The sequence below is a fragment of the Felis catus genome, chromosome F1 (genome assembly GCF_018350175.1).
Source record: "Felis catus isolate Fca126 chromosome F1, F.catus_Fca126_mat1.0, whole genome shotgun sequence".
NCBI lineage: Eukaryota > Metazoa > Chordata > Mammalia > Carnivora > Felidae > Felis > Felis catus.
Window position 1 is genome coordinate 45,412,128 of NC_058384.1, and position 27,846 is coordinate 45,439,973.

The 27,846-nt window shown below is 34.8% G+C and overlaps 1 long non-coding RNA gene across 3 annotated transcripts in view; it reads left to right on the forward strand.

Moving 5' to 3' along the window:
• LOC123382792 overlaps positions 1-27,512 on the forward strand; it is an 88,302-nt gene extending 60,790 nt beyond the window's left edge. Inside the window, exons 1-4 of one of the 3 annotated variants that reach the window (XR_006591755.1) lie at positions 2,445-4,331; positions 19,584-19,685; positions 21,245-23,228; positions 24,646-27,512. This is a non-coding gene — a long non-coding RNA (uncharacterized LOC123382792). Of the gene's footprint in view, positions 1-2,444; positions 4,332-19,583; positions 19,686-21,244; positions 23,229-24,645 lie in introns of those variants that run through there. The other 2 variants (XR_006591756.1, XR_006591757.1) reach the window with 2 other exon arrangements.
• Positions 27,513-27,846: the final 334 nt, after the last annotated feature.

Consider the following 27,846-nt stretch of genomic DNA (forward strand, 5'->3'; position numbering starts at 1 on the left):
GAGTTCAAAGAGTTTAATGTTATTTCTCCTTTTTCAGTACTCACTTCTGAAGAGACTGTGTTGGTTTTAAAATTTAACTAGTTGCAAACATAAGATGTTTTGCAAGCTCAAAGGATGAGGTATATAATTCTGCAGATGGCTGTAAAATGTCCAACATGATTCACCAAGGAAAAATTTTGAGCTTGTCTGGAGACACATCTTGGGAATAAGGAGGAATTCTGATGGACATTTATTCTTTCTACAGATATTATTATGTACTTGACATATAGTGAGTGTAGAACCCTTAAAAAAGCAAAGAATGATTTCTGCCTGTTTGTAACTTACAGTCTATAGTAAAGAAAGGAATTCCCAGCCAAGGGAACAGCATAATTAAAGGCACAAGTTGTGAAACAAAATTATTAGGAGAAACGGAAATGATTTGTAATGGCTGGAATAGAGTATATGTGGGTGAGAGGAACAGAAGAAAAGATGAGAAACATATTCAGAACCATACAACCTGTATTGTGAAGCCCTCTTTAAAAATTCTAAATTACTGAAGAATTTGAGTATCTAAGAGTAGATATTTACTATATGAAGTTCTGCCATGTGGTATTTCTTGTACATTATCTTGCTTTAGTATTTATATTTCCTAATGGATACAAAACATTCAGAAAATATATTTTTTAAATGTTATTTATTTATTTACCAAGAGATGAACACTTAACTGAGCCATCCAGGTGCCCCCAGAAAATATTTGATAAAAGAGTAATGCTTATGACTTTCTAAATTACTTCTTATAACATTAATGAGATCAACCAATACTAAATAGGATTTTACTAAATGTAAATGATTGCATAATTCTGAGTTTTCAAGAACTGAATAAGTTTACTGGTTAGTTTTTCTAAATAACGTACTGTGTTGAAAATAATTGGTAGCATTTATTGAGTCTTTCTGTGTGTCAACATTGAGCAAAGGACTTTACATGTGTTAACATGAATACCTACAACAATGTTACAAGGTATGTACTATCAGTCCTATTTTGGAGAGAAGAAAACTGTGCTCCAAAGAAATTAGGTAACATAAATAAGTACTAGAGCTGAAAATCAAACTCTGAATCAGGCTCGAATTTACACACACACACACACACACACACACACACACACACACACAGGACCATACATGTTCTCTCTGTTTTATTCCACCATTCTGCCTTTCACTCTGATTTACAGAACTTCTATTTCTTGAAATTTAGAAGATTTAGAATACCTTATTTTTCTTGCAATTGCTTTAGCAATTATAATGGTTTAGGCTTGGGCAAACTATGAGTGAGAATATAAAGCTTTATGTCTTCATTGATGGTATATTATTTTATTTCTCTCTGAATCTTTCTAGTTCAAGCTTCTGAATATATTTGCACAGGAATTACATAACACATTCATGCAATCCCTATAGTTCCTAATTAAGTGGTTAATTCATTTGGAATGACTCAGTACTTTGAACTTTAAAAACAACAAAAAGCTTGCTTATTTTTGCAAATTCCCTATTATGCATCAAAGTTCTTCTCTAGTATAAAATAAACACTGTTGGTTTATTGGTCAAAACATTATCTCTTGACTTTTTTGGTAAAACTTTTAGATGTTGGGGATTTCAGTTTTATTCAAATTGTATACTCTAACTCTACAACCTGAAATGAAGTTATATGCCTCAAATATTAGAAAAAAATATTCTGTAACACCTTTGTTATTTTTTTTGTCTCTTATACCTTTTTCAAAACTACATCAATCACTATGTACATCAAAGGCATTCTGTACCGGGGAACTCCCAACACAATTCTAAATAATCCTTAAATTATCAGGGATAAAGGGAACTCTATCTAAATCTGAACATGGCATATATACATTTTTTTCATAGATTCAGTAGTTAGGAGTGGGTGCTATGTGTAGATTAGATTTCAATTCACTCATCATGACATATTTGATATTTTTATTCTTTTGAATCTGTTCACTATTCAGTATCAATGAATCTTACCTTTCTTTTTCATTAGAACACTTATGAATGTGAAATTATTATTTACCCTTTATCTGTGATATTTTCTTGAATAAGATTACATGAAAGCAAAGTAAATGAAATGAAAATGCACAATGAAATGAAGATCTTTAGATATTTATATTTTTGCTTCTCTTCTGAGTATGAAAGAAAAATGTGTGAAATTTGTTTTAAGATTTTTTTTTAATGTTTATTTTTAAGAGAGAGAGAGAGAGAGAGAGAGAGAGAGAGAGAGAGAGAGAGAAAGCAGCGGAGGGGCAGAGAGAGAAGGAGAAAGAGAATCCGAAGTAGGATCTGTGCTAACAGTTCAGATATGGGGCTTGAACTCATGAACCATGAGATCATGACCCGAGCTGCGATCCAGAGTTGGAGGCATAACTGACTGAGGCACTCAGGTGCCCTGTGAAAAATGTGTGAAATTAATTAAAATAATGAATATAATAATACATACTTTACAGAAATTTATATTTTGTTACACAAATCGATAGCAAGCTCTATCAATCTATCAATCTATCAATCTTTATCAGTATCAACTGTAAATTAAATAGATATATACATATATATGTGTGTATTGGGGATATATTTTTATCCATATAAGGGTTGTTTAATATATTAGCACAGTATAATATTTAGCATATTTTATTTATCTACCATATAGTATAATAGGCCACTGTTAATTTTAGTTAAACTGCCAAACACCATTCTATTTGCATTCATGTACGAAACTAATATGCTATTGGGAAATTAGTATAAGCTTATCAGGGCAATTCAACTCTGTGATTTCCTACATGTTTAATGGCAGTGAAGTGAAAAGAATGAGATGAAACATGAATAAATATACTTGTAGGTCCAATCCCATAGCTGACAGAAGCTTATTAAATCTGTATTTATTTTAAATTTCAGGAAAACATTAAAGACACTCTCTCACTCCTAGTCATCCTGAAATGCAGCAACCCTTAAAATCAAAGTTTCAAAACACACCTGCATTATAGTCAGTGGTAATCAGAGACACAAAACATGCTTGTTAGTGTTTTTGTGCTCCGTGTATAACCTTAGAGTGTAAAGAAGACAATTAGTAAGTCATTGCCATAGAGGAAAGAACACTGAATTAGAAAGATGAACATCACAATCTTCATTTCTTATAAATGTATTGATCTAAGTTTCATTGTATTTTAAATGGGATTATTAAAACATTTGCTGCTCATGTAACAAGGTACTTTTTAGGTGACTTGAGCTTCAGCCTGTGAAAGCAATTTAAAAATACGTGAAGTTGAAGCAGATTTATCCCAAGACTAAGATCAGTTATTACAGTTCTACTTAAAAATGCAGCAATCTCCATGGAGGAGTATTTCATAAACTAATCTCTAAGAGACATAGGACAAATTTTATCAAGGACAGTTATATTCTCTTAAAACTGGTAGTAGCTGACATTTAATGAACATTAATTTTCCAAGTGTTCTCTATTTCTAACTTCATGTTATATGCAATAGCTTATATATATTACATAACATATATATTCAGGAGGAAACAGTTTGACACTGACACTTGTGGGACCTGGTTCAAGAGAGCAAAACATTTGAAAAAATACATAAGTTGAAATGAAATAGTTTGTTTATGGATGTCCCATTGTCCACGTAAAAGGTGTTTATAACCTTTTATAAATTCTAAATGTCAACATAGTCATTTATAAATACATGCTTTTATAAATACCCAAATATCAAGGTTTAGAAGAAAAATCCAGATAAAAGTTGTATATATTGGATCAGAAGCTGATGGCAAAAGTCTAATGTAGATGACATTTTTATTTTGTGGCCAGCAAAGAGATACATAAAATGACTACTCTTCCCATCTCTGGAATGTACATATTGAGATAATTATTTTTTATTAACTATTAATGATTTCTATCAGTTTATCCTTGGATTTCCACAGCCTCCTATGATGACTATAAATTTATGTTCACAGATCCTATGTAACTCCACATTTATCTCAAAAGGTTAGGTAAGATTGGATATCACCACTCACATAACTACCAAAACAACAAAATCAAACTATGTCCACTTTGTGGTCTAAAGTTGTTTCTCGTTTAAATTTGCAAGGGATTGAATATTTTTAAAAAAATGTCTGTTTGTTTGTTTGTTTCTTTATAGAGTGAGTGGTGGGGGAGAGAGAGACAGAGAGAGAGAGAGAATTATCCCAAGCAGGCTCCATACTCAGTTTGGAGCCCAACATGGAGTTTGATCTCAACTATGAGATTCTGACTTGAACCAAAATGAAGAGCTGGACACTTAACCAATTGAGCCACCCAGGTACCCCAAGGGATTGAATATTTTTCTTTGCTTTTTTAAAAAAAATTTGTTTGTTTTTGTTTTTATGAATTGATTCTGCTCCTTTTTTCTTTTTGATTCTCTACTTCCTACTGATGAATACATGTGAGTTAGTAGGATGTTCTTTTTAATGTTTATTTATTTATTTTTGAGGTACAGAGAGATGGAGAGAGAGAGAGTGTGTGTGTGTCAGAGAGAGAGGAAGAGGGAGAGAAGCCCAAGCAGGGTCCCTGCCGTTAGCACAGAGCCTGGTGTGGGGCTCAGTCCCACAAACCGTGAGATCATAACCTGAGCCAAAACGAAGAGTCATACTTAACAGACTGAGCCATCCAGGCCCCCTTAGTAGGATGTTTTATTAAAGAAAAGTAATGATTTTTTGTGCAGTGTGGTAGACACTAAGACTGAACACATCATTCATTCTTTCTTCTTTTCCTAATTCAGATGCATACATACTCTCTTTTCTTCCCAGGACACAAGAATGTTGTCTTTCTAAAAGACTTAGTTTATTTACCCACCAGTTTCTTGGATCTGTAGGTTTATAATGCTCATCATTTTGATTATTTAGCCACTATTCCTTCACATCTTATTTAAATATTTTTATCCTCCCCTATTTTTTCTTGGACTCCAATACATATGTGGTAAACTGGTATTGCCCCACCAAGAATGTCTGTCCCTTTCCTTCCTTCCTTCCCAGCCTCTTTCCTGCTCCTTTCCCCCTCCCTTCCTTCCTTCTTCCTCCCTCTGTTCCTTCCTCCCTCCCTTCCTTCCTTCCTTCCTTCCTTCCTTCCTTCCTTCCTTCCTTCCTTCCTTCTTTCCTTCCTTCCTCTCTCTTTCCCTCTCTCTCTTCTTTATCATCTTTTCTTTCTTTCCATCTGTTTAATTTTTTTTCCCCTTGCTTCAACAGTCTGGAGTTAGGCATGCTATTTTTTCAAGTTTACTTAATTTTTCTTATTCATACTCTAATCTAGTATTGAGCCTGTCTGGTAAAATTTTACTTTAGATATTGAGTTTTACAGCTTTAGAAGTTATTTTTTTCTGGCTAAATTTATGTTTTCTTTAAATACTTCTATTTAAGATGTTTTAACATCTTTGTCTTCTATTTCTGTGGTCTTCTAAATGTCTTCCATTGCTTTTTAGGTCTCATTCTACTGACTCATTTTTTTCTTGCTTGTGGGTCACGCTTTTCTGTTACTTTGCATCTAGTAACTCTTGAAAGAATATTGCCTACCATGAATGTTGTATTATGGATTTCTAGATAGAATGTTGATTAAAAATAACTTTTTAATGTTTATTGATTTTGAGAGAGAGACAGAGAGACAGAGAGACATGGAGGCACAGAATCTGAAACAGGTTCCAGGCTCTGAGCTGTCAGCACAGAGCCTGATGCAGCATTAGAACTCACAAACTGTGAGGTCATGACCGGAGCTGAAGTCAGATACTTAACTGATTAACTGATTCTGAACCACCCAGGCTCACCTAGAATGTTGATTGTTTTTTCTTTTTCTTTCTTTCTTTCTTTCTTTCTTTCTTTCTTTCTTTCTTTCTTTCTTTCTTTCTTTCTTTCTTTCTTTCTTTCTTTCTTTCTTTCTTTCTTCCTTCCTTCCTTCCTTCCTTCCTTCCTTCCTTCCTTCCTTCCTTCCTTCCTCTTTCTTTCTCTTTCTTTCTTTCTTAATGGCAGGCAATTAAGTTACTTTCAGATCAGCTAGATCACTTCTAATCTGATTTTAAGTTTAAGGGCAGGTCTAGAATAGCTTTTAGTCTATGAATCTCTTAGTCCTTCTTCTCCTATTACTACTGATAGGTCCAATGCTCAATGAGACAACCCTCTGCTGTATGGTCAATACTCAGACATCTTTTAAGTTCTGAGACTGTGTGGCTGACAACTGCTCTTTCCCTGGTCTCATGGGGTTTCACCCCATGATTTATGGTTTAGTAATCAGCAAATTTCTTATGGAGTAGCCTATGCAGATTTTTAAAAATTTTCTCTGCATAACTCTGCCCTCTTTATTTATTCTGCTCTACATATTTCAGCTGCCTCAGACTCTCCCAAGACTTCCATCTCTATCTTCATAACTCAGTATGGCTGCCATCTCTGCCTGGGGTCATCCTGCTTGTGCTGCAGGATAAAAATGTCATTAGTCAGAGGTCTGGGGGAGATTATCAATCTTGCTTCATGTGTCCTTTTCCCCAGAATTCTTGGTCATGCACTGGTTTTTCTGGCCAGTGTCAGAAAAAGTTAGCTTTATATAATTTGTTCTGTTTTCCTTGTGTTTATGATGAGAATGCAAACAAGGCATATTTATTCTGCATGGTCATAAGTGGAAGTTCTCAAAAATATTTTATTTTTTTAATGTTTATTTTGAGAGAGAAGAGAGAGAGAGAGAGAGAGAGAGAGAGAGAGAGAGAGAGAGAGAGCGCGCACATGAGTGGAGGTGGGGCAGAGAGGGAGGGAGACAAAGAATCCCAAGCAGGCTCTGTGCTGTCAGTACAGAGTCTGATGCAGAGCTTGATTCCACAAACAGTGAGATCATGACCTGAACTGAAATCAAGAGTCTGATGCCTAGGGGCGCCTGGGTGGCGCAGTCGGTTAAGCGTCCGACTTCAGCCAGGTCACAATCTCGCGGTCTGTGAATTCGAGCCCCGCGTCAGGCTCTGGGCTGATGGCCTGGAGCCTGTTTCCGATTCTGTGTCTCCCTCTCTCTCTGACCCTCCCCCGTTCATGCTCTGTCTCTCTCTGTCCCAAAAATAAATAAACGTTGAAAAAAAAATTAAAAAAAAAAATAAAGAGAAATGACTGTCTTTAAAAAAAAAAAAAAAAAAAAAAAGCCTGATGCCTAATCAACTGACCCACCCAGGCGCCTCTCAAGATTATTTTAAAAAGAATTACAAATTTTGTGATTTCGTATGTTAGTATATATTTACTTAATATATATAGTAGAAAATATAGAAATTAGAAATTGCTGTCAATTCACTTCTCTAAAGAAGACATCCAGATGGCCAACAGGCACATGAAAAGATTCCCAACGTCGCTACTCATCAGGGAAATACAAATCAAAACCACAATGAGATATCACCTCACGCCAGTCAGAGTGGCTAAAATGAACAAAATAGGAGACTATAGATGCTGGAGAGGATGTGGAGAAATGGGAACCCTCTGGCATTGTTGGTGGGAATGCAAACTGGTGCAGCTGCTCTGGAAAACAGTGTGGAGGTTCCTCAAAAAATTAAAAATAGACCTACCCTATGACCCAGCAGTAGCACTGCTAGGAATTTACCCAAGGGATACAGGAGTACTGATGCATAGGGGTACTTGTACCCCAGTGTTTATAGCAGCACCCTCAACAATAGCTAAATTATGGAAAGAGCCTAACTGTCCATCAACTGATGAATGGATAAAGAAATTGTGGTTTATATACACAATGGGATACCACATGGCAATGAGAAAGAATGAAATATGGCCTTTTGTAGCAATGTGAATGGAACTGGAGAGTGTTATGCTAAGTGAAATAAGTCATACAGAGAAGGCCAGATTCCATATGTTTTCACTCCTATGTGGATCCTGAGAAACTTAACAGAAGACCATGGGGGAGGGGAAGGAAAAAAAATGGTTAGAGAGGGAGGGAGCCAAAACATAAGAGACTCTTAAAAACTGAGAACAAACTGAGGGTTTATGGGGGGTGGCAGGGAGGGGTGGATGGGTGATGGGTATTGAGGAGGTCACCTGTTGGGATGAGCATTGGGTGTTGTATGGAAACCAATTTGACAATACATTTCATATTAAAAAAATAAATTAAAAAAATTACCGTCAATTGAAACAAGCATCATTGATTTATTATAGTGTACATTGATTGCAATGGTGCATTTATGACTTCCCTAATTAACAAGATTAAAAACAACTTAAAAAACCACAAGATTCAATAATAGTTTAATTTTTTGATTTATACCCCTCATCCCACACTTTGTGCTCTTATTGCCGTATTTTACTTTTAAATATTATTATTTCATTAAACCGTTAATATTCTCTTATATTTGTTTTCATTTTAATCTTTTTCTGTGTTCTTGACTTCTAGCAATTTTGTGCTTTCATCTGATGTTACTTCTTCTCAGCCTGAAGAACTGTCTTTAATAATTTTTATAGTGCTTTTTTGTCCTCAAAATGTCATTATTTCACTTTCAGTTTTGAAGGATTTTTAAAATTGGTTATAGATTTCTAGATCAGTAGATTTTTTCTTTCACACAGAGCTTTAAAAATGTAATTACATTGTCTTTGTCTTCCATTGTGTCTGTCGAAAACTGTGCAAAAAGTTTAATTGTTTCTGTTGAAAACTGCAAAACAAAATCTAATTAGTTTTTGAAGTAACGCATGTTTATTTTTTCTGGCTGCCTTTTTTTTCTAAGTATATATTTTTTGGAGGAATAATTTTAGGTTTATAGGGAAGTAGCAAAGGTAGTATGGTGACCCTATTCACATTTTACCCAATTTCCCTGAATGCTAATTTTTCTCATAACTATGGTACATTTGTCAACACTAAAATATGGATATTGGCATATTACTATAACCCACACTCCACACTTCCTTGGAATTTCACCAGTTTATCCACTAATGCCCTTTTTCTGTTCTAGTATCAGATCTAAGAAACCACATTGCATTTAGTCATGATGTCTCCTTAGTCTCCTCAAGTCTGTGACAGTTTCTCAGTGTTTTTTTTTTTTTTTAATGACTTGATACTTTTGATTGTCTTTTGTTTTTCCATATAAACTTTAGAATCGCAATATCCACAAACTGGCTGGAATTTTGATTAAGATTTGATTAGGATTGCATTGAGTCTATAGATCAAGAGAACTGATATCTTAGCAATATTGAGTCTTTTTATACATGTATATGGAATATTTCTCTATATACTTAAATGCACTTTGATTTCTTTCATTAGAGTTCTGTAGTTTTTCTCATACAGTCTTCTGTATATCATGTTAAATGTATACTTAATCATTTTCAGAGGATGCTAATATAAATGATATTGTAATTTTTAATTTCAAATTCCAAGTATTCAATGTTGGTTTATAAGAAAGCAATTAACTTTTGTATATTAACCTTGTATCCTGGAAACTTGCTATAACAATTATTTGTTTTAGGAGGCTTTCTGTTGTTGTTATGGTGAGGGATGTTCCCCCCTAAGTTGCTGTCTTTTTTGGTGATAATGAGTAGCTCTGCTATAAGCATTCATGTAGAGAGTTTTGCATGAAATAAATTTTCGATTCACTAGGATTAAAAACTGGGAGTGAAATTTCCAGACCAAGTGATAAATGTATGTTTAGCTTTATAAGAAACTAACAAACTATCTTCCAATGTGACTGTACCATTTTTCATATCCACTAGCAATTAATGAGAGTTTCTGTTGCTCTGCATCTTTTTAACATCTTTGATATGGTCAGCAATTCTAATAAGTGTGTAGTAATATTTCATTATGATTTTAATTTCATGTTTCCTGATGAAAAATAATGTCCCAATGGAAAAAAAGATATTACTTGTCATCCATCTTTTTAGGTGAAGTGCCTGATCAATTTTGCTTATTTATTTATCTTTTAAAGAAATGGGTTGTTCGGGGTGCCTGGGTGGCTCAGTCGGTTAAGTGTCCGACTTTGGCTCAGGTTATGATCTCGCAATCCATGACTTCGAGCCCCACATCAGGCTCTGTGCTGACAGCTCAGAGCCTGGAGCCTGTTTCAGAATCTGTGTCTCCCTCTCTGCCCCTCCCCCACTCACACTCTGTCTCTGTCTCTGTCTCTCTCTCTCTCAAAAAATGAATAAAAGTTAAAAATTTTTTTTAAAAATCAGTTGTTTTCTTATAGTTGAGTTTGAAAGTTCTTACTCTATTATGGATATGTTCTTTATCAGAAATGTGATTTGCAAATATTTTTTGCTTATCTTTTTTTAACAGCGTCTTTTGTAAAGCAAAAGTTGTAAAATTTCATTGTTCCATTTATCATTAATTTCTTTCATGGATTATACTTTTCTTATTATCTAAAAGCTCATCACCAAACCCAAGGTGATACATATTTTCTCCTGCTTTCTTTCATAATCTTTATAGCTTTACATTTTACATTTAGATATCTGATCCTCTTTGAATTATTTTTGTTTGAGTTGTGCGATAGATGCTGTTTAATTTCTTTTTTTTTTTTTTTGCATATATACATCCAATAGTTCCAACACCACTTGCTGAAGTGACTTTTCACTAATTCATCTTTCCACGGATGTTGAAAATGAATTGACTATATTTTGTGTGTCTATTTCTAGGCTCTCTGTTCATTTTCTTTGATAAATGTGCCTTTTTCCAATACCACACCCTCTTGATTAATTAGTTTTATTATAAGCCTTAAGGTCATGCAATGTTAATTCTTCAAATTCATTCTTTTTATTCAGAATTTTTAGAAGGCTCATCTAGGTCCTTTGCCATTCTACATAAATTTTAAAATCAACAATTGATAGCTACAAAGATTTATGCTGCCATTTTGATAGGGGTTATCTTGAACTTAAAATTTGAAGCTGGGGGAATTATCTTCATTATAATCCTAAGTATTTTAATCTATGAGCACAATCTATCTTTCCATTTATTTAGATTTTCTGTAAACTATTTCATTAGTGTTTTTTAGTTTTCAACATCTTGATGCAGTACATATTTTTGATATAAAATAATACATTTGAATTATGTATATTTACTATGCATCTTGCTACCATTCTGAACTCACTTTTTTGTCCCATTAGAATTTTTGGAAATTTCTCATAGAAAATGATGTTCTCTGTGAATAGTTTTCATTTTTTCTTTCAAATCTGTATAGTTTTGTTTTTGCTTTATAGCACTAGCTAGAATTTCAGTACAATGTTGAGTAGCTGAGAGATCCTAGGGGAAAAATATTCAGTCTTTTATTTTAAGTATGTGACCATAGGGGTTTGAAGGCACTGTATTTGGTTAAAGGAGTCCTCTTTTATTTCTAGTTTTCAGAGAGTTTAAATCATAAATAAATGTTGAACTGTTTGAATACTTTAATACTTTTTAATTTCTATTATTATGATCTTATGATCTTTTTTTTTCTTATGTATTCAGTTAATAGGTTTAGTTAATAAGGTTGATTTTAATAATTGATTTTCAAATATTGAACCATACTTGAATACCTGGAATTAATCCTACTTAGTTCTCATGATTATCCTTTTTATGTGTTTTTGGATTTGTATGCTACTATTTTGTTAAGCATTTTTGCATCTATGTTCTTTTCTTATAGCATTTTTAACTGAATTTGTTATAAGAACAATGCTGGCCTGATAATATGGGTTGTTAAGTCATCCCTCCTCACCTATTTTCTGTATAATTGATGTTGTTCCTTAAATGTTGCAGAACATTCCTCAGTGAGTTTATCTGGGCCTGGAGTGATGAGTGTAGAGTTTCAATTTTAAGATTCATTTTGAATACGTTTTCTTGGAACTGCAAGCTTGTAATGAGATTAGAATTCCACATCTAAAAAGTAGTGTAACTGAAATTTAAATTCTATTATGTTGATGACCCAACTATATGTGCATTAAATGCTAAAAAAAAAATCTGTTTAATCATCATTATTAATTAGGTATTTACTGCTTTCTGTTTTGGCCCATTTCGTTCCTTTTTAAGCTTATTTATTTATTTTGAGAGAGAGAGAGAATACATGAATGAGCAGTGGAGGGGCAGAGAGACAGGGAGAGAGAGAGAATCCCAAGGAAGCTTTGTGCTATCAGTGCAGGGCTCAACATGGGGCTCAAACTCATCAACCATCAGATCATAACCTGAGCTGAAAATGCTTAACGGACTGAACCACCCAGGTGCCCCTGTTCTGGCCCATTTCTAAAATCATGCATCTGATTTCATTGTCATTTTCCTGTCTTGATTTAAAGTGCTTAAAACACACACACAAAATGAGAATAATACAAATTCTTAGAAAGGAATATAGGAATATCTGAATATTAGAAGTTGAATGAAAAAGTGAAGATTAGCCCAAACATCTTGCTTCATATTTCTATTAGTGAAATAATTTCATTCCTTTGTCGTCAAGCATATGAGCACGAAGTGTAACATTTTTTGCACTCAGTTTAAATCATGTTATGCTTTGTGTTGTTACTCTTGGTGGGGGCAAGTATGTTCCCTTCATTATGTGGAAATATACGTACCCACAAGGGCAGGCCAAAGATGTGTGCTTTCCTGGCAATAGTATATTGTCTGAGAATTGGATGCCTCACTAAGGCCTGTATTTTCCAGGCCTGCTTTCCATTTAGATCTGACAGTGTGGCAGATCTTACCAAGTGAATAAGAGTTGAAGTGATATATAGCATTTTAGGCCAGTATGATTAAGAAATAGATAGTTCCCCACATTTTTTTCCTCCATTTTCCCCACCTTATGCAAACTTGATGTAAATGGGGTTGGTGACTTTGACAGTTTACTGAATGTGGCAGAGATAAAAGGAAACTGGTCCCTATTTCTCTGTTTAGAGGAAACCCTACCCACTTTCAAGATAGTGATTTTAGAATCTGTTGGACAAGAAATAAGTTTCTACCTTAATGGATCTATTATGTATTTTTCAGCTTCTCTATTAAAAGATTTATTATTATTCTAATAAATACATAATAAAAAGGCATTTTGTTTTCAGTCCATTTTACTGAAATTATAAAATTGCATATGTATAATGAGCATTTATTTTAGTCCGTTTGTTGAGTGAATATCCATTCCAACTTGGAAAGTGGGATTCAACTGTTTTTGTTTGTGTTATTTTTTTGTTTTAAATATAAATAAGCAATATAGATCTCAAAGTGCTCTAGGTGAAGAAAGCATAGGATTATCCCTTTTATAATAATCATGTAACTTGGGAAACAAATTACTCTAAAACTTAGTGGTTTCAAACAACCACCTTTTACTATCTTACAGGCTTCATGGATCTGGCATCTAGGCATGGCTCACCTGGGCATCTTTGGCTCAAGGTCTCACACCATAATCACATTGCTCACCGGGACTCAAGTTATCTCAAGGCTTGCATGGGGAATTGATCTGCCTCCAAGCTCACCCAGGTGGCTGTTGGCAGGCGTCAAATACCCTCTGGCCGTTGGCTGAAAAACCCAGTTCCATATCAAGTGGGTGTTACATAATAAAAATGCCAAAAGTTGCCCTTACATATTGGCCTGATATTGTTTACTTCTTCACAGAAGGCTATGACCATTGGCTCAAAATCCATTGGCACAAAACTAAAATTCTTACACATCCAATTTCCTTAAATAGAACTCAAATCAGCCTGCTGGTTAGCAATTTAGAGACTTTCTCTTTGGCATATCTCATGAAATTGCACCCAATATCTGCTAGCCATATTTAAGACAGACCCTGTGACTGTAAAATCCCTAACCCACTGCTGGCCTTTGGAGCTTTCTGACCCAATCTCCCTACTTTGCTGCTCAGTGGCCTCACCTAGGTACCTAAGGACCCATTCTGATTTTCTAGAGTTCATCCTGAAGTTCTCTTGTCCTCCTCTCTTTCTGGGCTACGGCTCCGCTTCTGTCTCTGGAAGGTCACCTGTCCTGAGGGACATCCCCTCACCCTGCAACTCAGTCTAGGCACTGGCCCTAAAGACTCATTATGTAACACTGCCGTCTTGCGGTCCAGTTTTCTCAGCTCCATCTTGATCTGCAATTAAATCTTCTGACTCCCCACAGCAGCCCACTCCACAAGGAAACCCACAGCTTGGCAGCTGCCGTCCTTCAGAGCAAGCAAGCAAGGGCAAGAGAGAGAGCACCTAAGATAGAAGCCATAGTCTTTTTGTAGTGATCTCAGAAAAGACATCTTACTATTTCTGTTGCTATATTTTGTTCTTCAGAAACAAGTCAATATATATATCCTGTACTAAGGGGAAGGTATGACAAAAGGGCTCAAATGAATACCAGACTAGGGGGCGCCTGGGTGGCTTGCTTAGTTGGTTAAATATCTGACTTTGGCTCAGGTCATGATCTCCAAGTTTCTGGGTTCATGTCCCACGTCAGGCTCTGTGCTGACAGCTCAGATTCTGCATCTTTCTCTTACTGTTCCCCTCCCCACTTGGGCTTTGTCTTTCTCTCTCTCAAAAATAAAGTAAAACATTAAAAATTTTTTAAAAAATACCAGCAGACTGGGATCATTGGAGGGCATTTTAGGGGCTTCCTTCCACACAAATACGTGTGTCATCAAATACATTTAAAAAAAAAATGTGATTACTGCCTAAATCAATATGCACTTAATATGGAAGAATGCGTGCAAGATCAAAGAGCCCACAAATTCCAGGACCTAATGTATAAGGGTAAATGTTTACTCTTAAGGGCCTCTTTAATCTAGGAAAATTAGAATATTATGTTATTAATACTATTAAACATTGTATTAGTGTTTAAATACAACATTGCAGTGAATCCTCCTGAGATATAAATTTTTATATTTACATTTTGTCTAAATTGTTCCTTTATTACTGCAACATAAACAAAAGCCTTGAAAGTTATGTTACCATACTTGATATATATCTTACTATGTTTATTTTGTATTACATTTTATTTAATTCATATTGACAGTTTTGGGGAGTCTGATCTTTGCGTGATGGTCATAGTGAAATGAATTGTTCACGTTAAACATCTAGGTATTTTCAGATAATCTTGTGACTCCTAAATTTATGAAAAATTGTGTTGTCTTGCAATAGTAAAATCTTGAAGCAGACTCTTTTATTTATCATTATGACTGATCATCATCATAAATTGAAGATTTTTTATAATGTTTTAAAAAAAATTTTAACATTTATTTATTATTGAAAGACAGAGAGACACAGAGCATGAGCAGAGGAGGGGCAGAGAGAGGGGGAGACACAGAATCTGAAGCAGGCTCCAGGCTCTGAGCTGTCAGCACAGAGCCCAACTCGGGGCTTAAATCCACAAACTGGGAGATCATGACCCAAGTCGAAGTCGGTCACCCAACTGACTGAGCCACCCAGGCGCCCCTTTATAATGGTTTTTAAAGACACTTTCCACACACAGAAAACTCATTTGAGCTATACAACATTTTATGAAGTTATGTTATTATTTTTCACTGTTTTTCACATTCAATTTTGATCCAAGTGAACCAAGAGTTAACTCAAAAGCCAAAGGTTTTTCATCCCAAAGGGATAATTTGGTAAGCACATAATATGACAAAATTGCTTTCTACAAAAAAATTCTTTAGACACTGCACTTTTGCAACATATATGGCACCATGCTGAGAATAATGATCTCTTCCTGATACTGAAAATCTGACGTTGTATAAGGTCAAAAGCTATTTTCACTTTAGAATGTGTTTTTCTTAAGTTATTGTTACTTAGGTTACATTGAATTTTTAAAGCAATGCAGAATCTTCTTTTCTTCAATACGTAAAAAACATAATCATCTCACTTGGAACATTTGTTTCCCAAAGAAAATTCAAGAACAGATAGTTACAAATATTCTTCTTTGGATGAACAGAAAATATACCCCACAACAGTGAATAATCCTGATATTATTACTTCTCTCTTTTGAGATATCAGGAGATTGTGGGACAATTAGTTCTGATATCCTTGTATTTTAAAGGGTTAGCTCTATATAAGTGGTGAGTTTTTTCCTCCAAAAAGTATACCTGATGTGACAAAGAAATTTATGGAGATTATTGGTTAGATCTTTGTTCTTTTCACTGTCCTTTCCCCAATCACATTTCTATAAGAAATGAAAGAGAGAGCATTGGGTGTTATATGTAAGTGGCAAAACATTAAATTCTACTCCTGAAGCCAATATTGCACTATATCTTAACTAACTAGAATTTAAATATAAACTTTAAAAAAAGAACTGAAAGAAACAAAAAAATATTGTTAAGTACTTGCCAATAACTGGTTCTCACTTTTATCTATTCTGGATACAAAGTCACTCAACAAAATATCTTGGCTAAAATTTGTGTAATGTTTTTGGAAAGGGAAAAGGCAGTACTTTATTTCCTGTACCGGACATTTTTAAGAGCAAAAAATATTTGTGATAGAGCAAATGTAATGAACTGAAAGTCATTGATTCTCCCTTTCTGGGTTCTAAGTAAGTTTTGAAATTCACTTGTTCATAAATTTACCCATAAATTGCTTAAAATTTAAAGTCCTAGCATAGTCATATAAAGGAACACTTATGTTTTGAATTTCTATATTCATTATAGAACTAAACTGGGGAGTAGAGGTTGGAATGACAGGTGGAGATAGGAAGTGGGAAGAAAGTATTTTTTTTTCTCTTTATATTATAACTAAATCTATTTAAACCAGAAATTGTATTATGTAACTTAATCACAATTTGAGTTATACTTGTTTGAATCTCATTTCTTTATATAAATTCCCAATTACACCAAAGATACATATTTTTTATAAGAAATTATTCATTTCTTGGTGTAAGTGCTTCCACAAAGTGGGTAGAAATCTGCCTGATTTATTGTTGACTAATGACTAAATTACTTACCTCAGGGGGGGAACATGTTATTGATATTAGTTTTTCTTCTAAGTCTGATTCAAATGCACTGAAGCAATTTTCTTCATGCCCTAAGTGTCCGGGAGGCTACTTAAGAAACCAATCTTTTCCAACCAGAAATCTCCCACAGGGAATCTCTTCGCGTTTAAAAAGCAATATTAAGGATGAAGTAGCATTTTTTGTCTACTGTTTTTTTTTTAAATACATTTATTTTCCATTGATAATAATATAAAAATTAGGCCCTTTTGGAAATATTTCTAAATCATTTAATGCATGCCTCCTTGTTTTCTTAAATAAAATATACTAAACAGAACTGACACTTTTTTGGTAATAGGCTATCATTTGGATCTAAATTGTGTTACCATGGAAAAACTGTATTTATCCATTTCCGTCCTTGTGGTTGGTATTTCTGATTTTATAAAACACCCTATTTAAACTTTTGTGTGTTTTCTCCTTACAAGAAATCAGTTATTCATGGTGTATAAATAACAAGTAAATAAATTTTGAATAACCATCATAAGGAATCCTCCTGAGTCAAGCGTTTAGGTTTGCATGCTGAATTTTAAGCAATTTTAGAGCTCTTATTTCCTCACTCTGTTCTGTTACCTGCATTTTAAAATGATGGTGGAAGTTAGTGTAATTTCTACAAAAAAGAAAACACTAGAAACTCTTTGAGAAGCATATGCTGTGCTGGAGAAGGACTGTGCTTGGTGGTGACCTCTGGACTTTTTCTGGCCAGCAGAAGTCAAATCCAGTTTGAGAAACTCCATTTTGTCATTATTGTTCATCTGCAAATTTTCCAGCAGAGGTAGAAAATATGAAAAAAGGTGACCATCCTTAAATAGGTCTTCTTGGTTTCATCTCTCCCCTGAATTGACATCTGCAATTATTTGTCAAACTTTGAGTGAACTTTATTACAAAAAGTAGAATTCTTGGAGTCTATGAATTGACATGTTAAAAGCAAGCTCTCAGTGGTGGTTGCCAAGGCTTTAATCAGGGAGAAGTGACTCAGTTTGAAGTAGTTTGGGTTCAAATAAAAGATGTGCTGGGATTTCAGATATGGTACTTTATTTGAAAGCCATTGCAGCAGATTTAATCTGAAAATAGGTTTAAATACATGTGAGCATTACCTATTGAGCTGTGTTAGGGATGGCTTTCGATTTGATGTTAAATATTGTGTCCTTCTGAGATTATAGATAGCATAAAATGTAGAGTTTACAGTTTCTAAGATAGTTGAATGATTTGTGTTCAACCTGACAATTTATAAGAAGAAATTAATGGAAACGCTAACATTCTATAATATTCATGCAGAGGGCTGTATCACAGTTTTCTACTTGTTCAAATGAAAGTTTATTATTCATCCATAGATTTTTTAAAAAGTCTTCCATTTGTGGGATTCTCTGCCTTTCAAGAGGTTTTCTGTTCCTCTTTTAAGAGGAAGAGATTGCCACATTTTACAAGCAGCTGCTTATTCTTCAGAAGCTGAACATGCATTGCAGAACAGTGCCTGAAATTTAATTACTGTTTATGCCAGTTTGGTTTTCTTCAATTTGTAGCAGAATGAAATGAACTGCTTTAGACTCATTCACTGATTTCATATATGTCAGAAAAATTACTTTTTCTGTGTTATGTTTTGAATGACTATATATATTTATTTATATTTGCTTAAAATAAGGCAAAATACAAGTTGAGATCTTTAGGACTTTTAGAAGTTACTTTAACTACTATTCTTCGAAGCTAAATTTTTATTCAGGGTATAGTTTAGAACAAATTGTTGGCAGAAATACATAACCATTAAGATATGCATTGTTAGTTATAGGATATATACCATGAAGTATAAGTAATATTGATTTAATATATAAGATACATTATTTTGTCGTATTTTTATGGCATGATATATATTTAATGCAAACATTATAAACCATATTTTTACAAGAGTGTTGACCTAGGATTTTTTTCAAGCCTTTAGGAATCTTCAATTACCCATGCCCTAACGTTTTTTTTTTTTTTAATTTTTTTTTCAACGTTTATTTATTTTTGGGACAGAGAGAGACAGAGCATGAACGGGGGAGGGGCAGAGAGAGAGGGAGACACAAATCGGAAGCAGGCTCCAGGCTCCGAGCCATCAGCCCAGCGCCCGACGCGGGGCTCGAACTCCCGGACCGCGAGATCGTGACCTGGCTGAAGTCGGACGCTTAACCGACTGCGCCACCCAGGCGCCCCCCTAACGTTTTTTATATTAAAAATAATCATTGGTGAACTGTGGATTATTATGTGTCATAAACTGTGTAGGTAGTGGATACACTGCTGTACAAGGCAAAATGTCCCGGCCTTCATGGAGCTTATTTCCGAGTCAGTGATTTTAACTCCTGGAATAAAATTGAAATTTAAATGAAAGGCATTAGGTAAAACATAGAATATGTAGAAATTACTCAAATATTTAAAAAGATACTTTGTTGGGGGCACCTGGGTGGCTGAGTTGGTTGAGTGTCTGACTTTGGCTCAGGTCATTGTCACGGGGGTTTGTGAGTTCAAGCCCCTCATCGAGCTTACTGCTATCAGTGCAGAGCCGGCTTTGGATCCTCTGTTCCCCTCTCTCCCTACCCCTCCCCTGCTCACACTCTCTCAAAAATAAATAAAACAAAAAAGAGATGCTTTATTTTTGAAATGCTGAACGCTAATTGGTGTCATATGCGTTGTTTTGCAGGTGACATACGAAAAAATCACTTCCTCTAGTGCCTTGCCATCAGGAATGTTACTAAGCCAATTCTAATCTCAGCTGTCCTGCCATGGTGCCTGTCTTACTCTAGTTAGTATCTGTGATGATTTTTGTCACAAATGGGATGTCTGAGCTGAGGAAATGCATCGTCTAAAATAATTCCTTGTTCATCTAAGTTGCTTCACTTCCCTTAAAGTGATTTAGAAAAGTAACCAGTTTAGCATGCCTTAATTATACTTGTGGATCCCTTTAACCATTAAATTTCTCTTTCTATCTTTAAAATAAAGCACAATATTATCATAAACATAGTCAAATGGTTTAGGATTGCCAATATATATCAACAGCCAAAAACAGGACAAATCTAAACTTTAAAATAAGGTTAAATATTGTCCTTATCATTAATCAATAATAGTCTTATATATGATGAAACTATCAATTCAAATTATCCTACAAATTATGTTTATGTCATTTTCTAATAAGTAGGTAGATAATCAAGCACTAATACATTAATAAAGATTTATTTAAAAAATTTTTCTTTTTCTTTTTCTTTTTCTTTTGTTTCCTGTTGTTTTAACTACTGCTCTTGCTACATTAATTTTTGGTAGTTTTGGGCTGAGAATGTCAATGTTCACAATTATAGGTTAAATAGGTTTTTTATAGGTTCCTGAGGTTTCTTAGCATATGGAAAACCTACATGATGGAGATGATGTTACAGGCTGTTAGACAAAGAGGTTAGATAAAGGACTCTTTTCCTCAAGGAGCCCATAGTTCACTAGGGTGGAGAATAAATTAAAATGCAATGGTGTAATTTTAACAATAGATGTGCCGTGCTAGTGCTGGCCCAGTGTACATTATGTTTTTATTTGTTTAAAAATTATTCTATTGTAGGGGCGTCTGGATGGCTCAGTCTGTTAAGTGTCTGAGTTTGGCCTGGGTCATCATCTCACAGCTCCGGAGTTCAGACCATCTCTCTCTCTCTCTCTCTCTCTCTCTCTCTCTGCCCCTCCCCCATTTGTGCATGCACTGTCTCTCTCTCTCAAAAATAAACATTTAAAAAAGTATTCTATTGTGCCGAGACTTTTTTTGTTTGTTTGTTTTGAGAGAAAGAGAGAGAGAGCGCACCAGTCGGGTCGGCACAGAGGCAGAGGAAGACAGAATCTTAATCAGGCTCCACGCCCAGCACTGAGCCAAAAAGGGGATTCAGTCTCACATGAGATCATGACCTGAGCCAAAATCAAGAGCCAGGCGCCTAACCAACCGAGCCACCCAGTCACCTCTGTGCAAAGACATTTTAAAGCATGGGTTTTCTTAGTCTTCTAACCAAAAAAGTCTTCTGGTGAGATCTGTCCACACAGAACTATGGAACTGGCTGTGCCACCCACCATCTTAGAATGAAGTGGGGGAAGAGCTCGGTTAATGGACAGCCTCTATGGACAACCGGCCATTATTTTTCTACCTGAAACGAAACGCTCCCCCGTACACTCAGGGCAGTGTATCAATTATAACTTGTCTCCTCTCATTGGGGATAGTAAGTGGAATCTCCTTGTATTCCCTGACATTATAAAATATCAAGCATGCTAAAAGCTTGCATAATATAGGGCAAGTGTGAAGACAGCGCTAACATATACTTTCCTTGTTGTCCTACGCAGATTCTCTCAGGAACTCCATGACTCACGCTTTTCCGGTGTTGGCTTATTAAACTGAAGTACTCTCAGGTGAAGGATATTTTGTTATATGTTAAATGCTCACGGACACCTTCAGGATTTTTTAAGGCCAGTAAGACCAAGGAGTTCTTACTTTATAGTATATCTATCAAAGGTTACCTTAAGATGTCATGTCAAAAAATTCTAATAATTCTCATGACTGGGCAGGCATGAGATTGGCTACCCTACATAATGAGTAAAGTCCCCCCTACATAATGAGTAAAGTCCCCCCTACATAATGAGTAAAGTCCCCTTCTTCACAGGGAAGTCAGGGAAATTCTCTGAAGATATTTAAAGAAGCAGCCAGCTTATTAAAATCACATCTTCTGTATTAGAGTCTGTTTTAGCAAGAGGCCTCTCGTAACTACTACTCCTTTCTCTACAATGATACGGTTCTTTTTATTAACTTTCACAATTATTTTAACTTTTTATGTTATTATACTTATTCCTGTGCTTGCCTTATTTACCTTTCAAGAGCGTCATGTCTTTAGACATAGTGTCTAGCACAGTATTTTTCTTTTAATAGGTTTGTTCCAAAGTCAAAAATCTCGAATTTAAATTCTAGAAATAGACTGAACTAAGATTCTAGTGTGGCAGGTTGCATTCCAGGTTTTTGTTTTTAGTTTGTACCAAATGTATGCAAAATAAAATAATAGTTGTTTCACACTAAGGTCACAAAATCATTGGACCAAACTTTCGTTGAAGTGTGCCACTACTTTTACTCTATACGAAGAATTATTTATGAATATCTTGTATTCCTGCCTTTTGTTGTTTACAACTACTGAGACTAGTGGAGCCAGATAATACAGGAAAGCATTTAACAAAGATGCTTCTTTGTAAATTTTTTAGATGTTCACCTTCCCATGATTTTCAAAGGCAGTAGCAGTTGTTGCCTCAGGGGAGACAAATACAGCATGGACCAAAAAATGTCACACATCATTTTTGAATTTCAAATTAAACTTTTTACAGGTCGGTAGTGAAAAGTTAGTCTTATGAGCTACCGTTTTATGCATAAGTCTGCCTTTTTGAAAAATAAAAATATTTGCTGAGCTCAAAGTTGAAGCCGGGAGGACTACGAACGATAGAGTGAACCTACAAGTGGTCATACAGTCTGTCCTGGATTTCGAGTGGCAGGTTTGGCACAATTTAGTGAGACTACTGTATAGTCATGGCTAGGTGCTGAAAAGATATCTTTCTGTGCCTTGCCCTCTCCTGGGGTCAAAATTCTTCTCAGGGGGTCATTAAAACCCCTTAAATTTGTTTGGGATTTCCAGAGCAGTGGGACCTTTGCTGAATTTGTGCCAAAGTCAGTGTGGAAGAAGTCTTGATCTCTCTGTGAAATGGCCACAGTAGCATGGAAATAACACCTGGGCATTAGGCAGAGGGGGATCTGAGAGACTCCCATCTGCCTGGTTTTCCCAGGCTCAGTCAGCGTCTACTCCATCCGCTAAAGTTTCCCTTTCCTTTCAGGAATAAGGCAACCATTGTGTCAGAATTATAATTATTATAATATCAGTATGAAAATTTTGATATTGGGGGAATACTTATTTGACAAATTCATTTTCTGTATCTTCTTTCTAAAAATTCTAATAAATTAACCTTTAGTTTTATGTAAATGCCAATCAATGAATGCCTATGTCTATTACAAGATATTTGGTTTGTTACAATTATAGCATTATTGTAAATAAATATGAGCTATGACCCTGGCAAACATTCCACAAAATCTAAGTGATGACGTTTTTAATTTTTTTTATTAAAGTTTTTAAGATGAAAACAAAATGAAAAAGAGAGCCAATTCACAAAGAAACACTTAAAAATGTTTTTTTTAAGTGAAAGAACACGTGTAGATAACGTGCATTTGCACTGGTAATGCTTTCTAAGAGGGCCGCAGGAGTAACAATTACTAGAAGAACATGCCGTTTTCAGTCAGGTAAGGATTTGTACGTTATTGTTAGATTCTTCATAAGCACTAATTATTTAATTGAAAATATATCCAAAATAATATATTTCTTCCATGCTTATGGCTAAATATATCTAGAGTACTAAACAGACTAGGAAACTCTAAATAACTCACCCTCACAGCCCTTTGATTTGACATTTGACTCTGATTCCATAAGTAACTGAAGCAGGAATCAGCCTCTTAAACAAAAGGCCATCTTAGACTGGAATGAAGAACATCCCTTGTTAAAAGGGAAGGCAAAAACCAAACAAGAAAATGCACCTGACAGGGAATATCTCGATTTGATAGTGACAAAACAATTCAATCACATTCTCTCTGTTTGGGAGTTTTAAATGTAATACCCAGAGAGAAAGCGTAGAAACAGAGGCAGTAGAATCAGTACTGAGCAGAAGAGGAGAAATAAAGAGACAGACAGAGGGCAGAGCTGAGTGGTTAAGATGGAGCTGTCACTAGAGCAGAAATGTCAATTTGATACCCGAACCCAGGTTATTAGTACAGCCTGCAGCTGTAATTCCTGGAAAATGTCCTTGCCTCCTATTTTTTTTTGTGCATTCTCCCTGCAATGAACCATTATGAGAGAGAACTTGGGAATGATTATTGCTCCTATCTTGAACTAAACTATTTTATTTATACCTTCAGAAATATTATTAGAATTTAAGCCACAAGGTAAATGTTAAAATCAGAATAATTAAGAGATCTTTTCCACCAAAAAGAATAGTGTCGCAGATGAAATAAAACATAGTCATTCCACAGTATGATACTGCCTAGTAGTTGTAGAGATCATATAAAATCTCATACAACTTAGTTTTCTATAGCAATTTTGTTCAAAATAAATATTAGTTATGTTTGAGAAGAGTCTTGTAGTGCTAACTAGGCAATATTTTTTTCTCCTTCATTGTGTGTGAAGCATTTTAATAATATGATAGATTACCCAAAAGCTGTAGAAATAATGACAACAAATTATAGTCTCTGCAAATAGGTCATATCTAAACTTTAATCTTAATTACAAAGTCATATTTTAAACCAAGTGTTAGAGTAAATGTTAACATTTGAATTAAGAAATCAAAATGTGGGGGCGCCTGGGTGGCTCAGTCTGTTAAGTGTCCGACTTCGGCTCAGGTCATGATCTCAGTAAGTTCGGGTCTCGCATTGGCCTCTGTGCTGACAGCTCAGAGCCTGGAGCCTGCTTCAGATTCTGTATCTCCTTCTCTCTCTGCTCCTCCCCCACTCATGCTCTCTCTCTCTCTCTCTGTCTCTTAAAGATGAATAAATGTTAAAATTTTTTAATGAAAAAAAAAAAGAAATCAGAATGTAGTAGCAATTTTTTTCTTTTAATGAAGCTGTGTTTCCATGTTTTCTTTCTTATACTTTCATGATGATGTGACAGAGCACCTGGGAAGAGGCACTGTTTCTCCATGAAGACCAGATTGGTGCATAGCCCACACTTTCCTTACAGAATAATTCCTTGAACGGCCGTTTTTCTGGTTGTGCAAATGTAAAGCAAGTAAACACTCATTTCCGTAGAGAATAGAATTCTTGGATTGCCATGCTAAACACTAAACACTAAATTATGATCACCTTTGGAACATGGTCAAGGAGCCTCTTAGGAGGAAAGTAATTGAGATCAGGACCTCTTTCCCCCAATATTCTTGGGACATCTGTAATAGGATGGGAAGCCTCTAAGTCATGTCTTCTGGAAAGAAAATTATCCAAATTCTTAACAGAATTCACTTTGAGGGAAGTGCAGGCCTTTGTTGGTGGCTATGTAAACTCGATGGTCTGACTATTTATGTAGTGGGTTGTCACAGTGTATAGCTGAAGTTGTAAGCCACTGGGCACAACCACTTTTGGTTGGCATTATATTATTCTTTAGATACTATGCCTTAGCAGGTGAGGGTGAACTGAATGAGCTGTTACTTGGAACTCCAACCCAGTCTCAGAATATCTTCTTAAAGTACAATCATTAAGTATCACTGGACTTATGAGGCTAGTTTTCATTATTAGTGAGGATAGGTTTATATGCATCTCTGACTTTACTATGATACTCTATAATATGTTGATTTTTAAAAAGAACTTGTAATCAGATTTTTTAAAAACATAGAAGTTGATGTAAAAATATTGATGAATCAAAATAATTGCATGAATAAATTTAAAATTATAAGTGAGTGTATTTAAAATTTATTTAAAAAATCTTAATTGCTTTCAACACTATATCTAGTAGAATGATAGTGTCATTAACTTCAATGTCTCTTATTTATTTGCTTAATTTTAAATAAATCATAAGAAGACATGAAAATAAATGCTGTTTCCCCCATCTAAATAAGTATTACTTTTTCCAGTTGAAGATTAAATATAATTTTGGTTGAACAATCATTTATATCACCTTAATTCTCTTAGTAAAATCCCTTTGAGTTGTGTATACAATGCTTAGAGTGATGGTACACTGGAAAAAATACTATAAATGGCAAACATTATGTTACTTTATGGATACACAATTTTTTATTCCATTTATTCCATCTGCAAAAATGTATTGAGCCCCTACTACATGTCGGTGTAGTTCTAGGCCTTGTATATACAAGTGTGAAAAAAACAAAGTCTTTGACCTCATAGAGCCTAAATCTAATTGGAAGAGAGGCAGCAAAATAATTAGATAACATCAGATGGTGATAAGTATCTGAAAGAAAGATAAGAGAGTGAGGGCAGGGAATATGGAAATGATTGCTATTTTATATAAGCTGGTCAGGGAGGAGCTCTCTCAAAAAGTGACCCATTTTCACAGGCACCTGAAGAAAGTGAGAATGGCCCTGGGGCAGAAGTGTGTTTGATGTAGTCCAGGTATAGCAAGAAGGGCAATGTGGATATTTTGGAATAACACTGGGATGTTATTATAGAAAGCGAGACCCAAGAGTTAGTCCAAGGTCAAAGCATGGATTCCCATGTCCACAAAGGTTTTTACTTTGGCTTTTACTCCCTGAGAGGAGGGAGGCCATTGGGAAGTTTTGGGCAGAGGAGGAACTTCTAGATTTAACAAGTAAAAACCACAGGCTATCCAGTTAAATTTCAAATTCAGATAAACAATGAATACATTTAAAAAATAAATAGGTCCCCAATATTATATGGGATGTACTTATGGTAAAACATTATTCATTATCTGAAATTCAAATGAACAATGTATCCTGTATTTTAAAGAAATTCTTTCACGGCTATGAGGTAAATAAACTTTTCTGGTAGGGCAGAAATAGAAGTTGGTTGAAACTGTTTGAATAGATTCAAATACATTCACTTATCAGTAACCTAAATCTGCTCTATAAAAATAGTTTATAGCTTGGTGGAATAAGTACATGGGAAGATAGGTGACTTGTGTTCTTTCTGTAATTACCTGCTTTGCTCAACTTCCTTTGGAAATCAGTAAAGTATCTCTAAAGTAGATACAATTTATTTCATTAGAAAAATAAGATAATCTTCTATAAAAATAGATATTAAGTTTTAAAAAGTAGAAAATAGACCAAAAAAGTTAGGATTTAGAAGACTTGAACAATTATAATGAATCATTTTGACCTAATGGACAAATTAGACTACTATGCCTAAGAACTCTAGATTATATATTATTTTTCAAACCTACAAAGTACATTTGCAAACACTGTAAATATGGCATACAAACATACTAGTCCAAAAAAGCAAATCACAAAAACCTTCAACAGTGAAATCAAAGTATATTTTTTGAATACAGTACAAATTATATTATAAATCAGTGGCAAACTATAAATAATATATCCTCCATATGTTTGGGTATTACAAAGAACATGAATGTATTAAGAAAAACATTTTAGGGGCACCAGGGTGGCTCAGTTGGTTAAGTGTCCAACTTTTGATTTCTGCTCGGGTCATGATCTAACAGATAGAGCCAGTGTTGGGCTCTGCACTGGGCATGGAGACTACTTAAGATTCTCTTTCCCTCTCTCTCTGTCCTTCCTCCACTTTCTCTCTTTCTCCTTCTCAAAAAATAAAAAATAAAAAAATGTTTTAATGGATAACAAAATAATGCATACCAAATCTTATTTGAAATAACTAAAGCAGCATTTTGAGAAATTTATAATTTTAAATGTATAACTTAGAAATCAAGTATTACTTCAAAAGGTTGCAAAACAGATCCAAAAAGTATACAGAAAAAAACTTTAAGAGAAAAATAAACAGGGGCACCAGAGTGGTTCATTCGGCTAAGCATCTGACTCTTGATTTTGGCTCAGGTCATGATCTCAGGGTGTGTGAGACTGGGCCTTGTTGGGCTCAGCACTGAGCAGGGATCCTGCTTGGGATTCTCTCTCTCTTCTCCCTCTGCCCCTCCCCCAGCTCAGGTTCTCTCTTTCTCTCTCAAAATAAATAAATAAACATAAAAACGGAGAAAAATAAGTAGAAAACATACATGCAACAAAAAGTTCAACAAAGGCAAAAAAAATGTTTCTTTGAAATGAATAGTACAATTGACAAAACAGTGGCTACTTATGAAGAGACAAAAAAGAGACAAAAAGTATAAATATTAGCAATGAAAGAGTGGTTGACTACAGGTGGAATAGAGTTTAAATAGATC